We start from the raw sequence: 2,480 nt of genomic DNA, 5'->3' as shown, positions 1-2,480 counted from the left end.
TGTCTTAAGTGATCTTCAAGATGTTCTTGATGATTTCCTTGCTCTGATCTTTGAATTCTCTTGACTTGAGTGTTTTGTTATATGCATTCTCATTTTGTTAGTGTCAGTAGTATACAAACTGCTAAGTTTGGTGTCTAGCTGATAAACGAAATTTAGCATGTCGATTTAGAATTCAATGATGAATACGATCGTGAGTATAGTCTAATCGACACTTAAACTTCGCATCAAACAATCCTACAATCTATAACCAAGAGTACTAGTCTCCCGAGTCGTCCTCCCTTGGAATTGCTAGAGCATGCATCTTATTGATTAGGAAGCCTTGTTATGATTCTTTGAAGGTTTTAGCAAAAATAGAAGACAAACAATCAATCCTTAAAAGACTTGGCTTAGGGTTGGCATTAGAAATTCTATCCTTATAGTTTCTTCAATGATGACAATAATTAGACCTTGCTTCATTTAGTTAACCCCTAGGCATAGAGGAAAGTCAAATGAGAGTAATTAACTAGAGTCACAAGTCCTAGCTTTACCATATGGAAATCTAGCTTTAGTGCACTCCAAGTCAATTAGCAATCTCTAATTCCAAATCAACAATTGACATAACTATTCAACTCCTTCTAATGGCCCAAACCCTATGCCAAGTAAGAAACTTTTACTCCATAACTAGTGTTGGCATTTTATCAAACATTTGATGAGCAAGAGTGAAAGTCATAATAAAAATGAAAGGAAAGTAGAATTAAAAGTATTTCACACAAGGAACTAACAACAATTAACAAAGAACAACAATGGAAATGAGATTCTAAAGGAATTGACAAAATCCAAAACTACAAAAATGAATCTAAGATCTATGAGAATTTAACAATTACAAGCACTAATTGAGATTGGAGAAGAAGATCTATGACATGGACAAAGTGAATTGAGAATTGCAATGGATCTCACCAAAGAGTGATTGAAAATTCAGAAATTGGATGAAGATGAACCCTAATGAGAGCTTGGAATCTCTCTTTCCTTCTCCAAGAGTGTAACTAACTATCTCCCAAAATATCTAGAATCTAGAAAAATGAGCTAAAAGTCCCTTAACCCTTGTTCTTTGGTCTTCTTAAGCTTTTCCCGCCAAGGCACTTCCCCAAGATGGGATCCCCAACTGCCTCCACGCCAAGTCACGTGGCTCTTTAAAAAATCACATTCGAACATCGGCGCGCGCGTACATGTGGCATCTTGTAATGTGCACGGAGGCGTAATGTACTGTGCGCGCCCATGAAGATCATGGCCTAGCCGCTACGCAAGCCGGCTCGTGGCTTGGCTATTGGCTTCGACTTCTAGCTGTTCAATCCACGCGGACGCGTCAAGTGTGCGCACGCGCCCATGCTGAGATTTCCAAAGCTCAATTCTCATGCTCCCTTCCTTTGCGCCCGTTCTCCTTCTCTCTTCCGGTCCATCCCTGCCCTATATTCTGAAACCACTTAACACACAGGTCACGGCATCGAATGGCACTAAGAGAAGATTAGAAAATGTATCTAATTTAGTGCAAAATAAGCATGTTTTCATCCATGAGGCAAAATTAGGAAAGGAACACAAAGTCTTGTATTTTCATATAGAAAGCGTGTGGAATCATTGATAAAACCCCTGAAATCAAACACAAGATAAACCCTCAAAATGGGGTTTATCACTTGCATGCATTATTATTTGATTTTAGTTGCATTTTGATTATTCCTCATTATTAAAAATCCAAAAAAAATTTTAATTTGTGTCTTTTCAAGTCAATAATACAGAGAATTGAAGATTCAGCATTCAGCAGAGGAATTACACAGAAAAAGCTGGGCGTTCAAAACGCCAGTGAGAAAGGCAAACTGGCGTTTAAACGCCAGCCAGGGTGCCTGGTTAGGCGTTTAACGCCCAAAAGGGTAGTGTTTTGGGCGTTAAACGCCAGAATGTGCACCATTCTGGGCGTTTAACGCCAGGATGGCACAAGAGGGGAAATTCTATTTTCAATTCAAATTTTTTTCAAGTTTTCAAAATTTTTTCAAAATCAAATCTTTTCAATCATATCTTTTCAATCAAATCTTTTCAAAATCAATTTCTTTCCATTTTCAAAAAAATACTTGCTATCAATTAATGATTTGATTCAACATTTCAAGTATGTTGCCTTTTCTGTCGAGAAAGGTTTAATGTTTGAATCATATCTTTCTTTGTTAGCCAAGTCATTAATTTTTAAAAATCAAATCTTTTTAAATTGTTTTTCAAATCATATCTTCTCAATCACATCTTTTTAAAATCTAACTTTTCAATCATATCTTTTTAATCACATCTTTTTCAAAATAGTTTTCAATCATATCTTTTTATTTCTAATTTCAAAATCTTTTTCAAAAATCACTTGATTTCTTCCCACTTTTAGTTTTTGAAAATCAATTAGTGTTTTTCAAAGTATTTTTAAAATCTTTTACTTAATTTTCGAAAATTTCTTCCTCTCTTCCCACATCCTT

The sequence above is a fragment of the Arachis stenosperma genome, unplaced genomic scaffold (assembly GCF_014773155.1).
Source record: "Arachis stenosperma cultivar V10309 unplaced genomic scaffold, arast.V10309.gnm1.PFL2 arast.V10309.gnm1.Scaffold_100070, whole genome shotgun sequence".
NCBI classification, from domain to species: domain Eukaryota; kingdom Viridiplantae; phylum Streptophyta; class Magnoliopsida; order Fabales; family Fabaceae; genus Arachis; species Arachis stenosperma.
The sequence above is the reverse complement of the archived record's forward strand: the minus strand, read 5'-3'. Positions refer to the sequence as shown.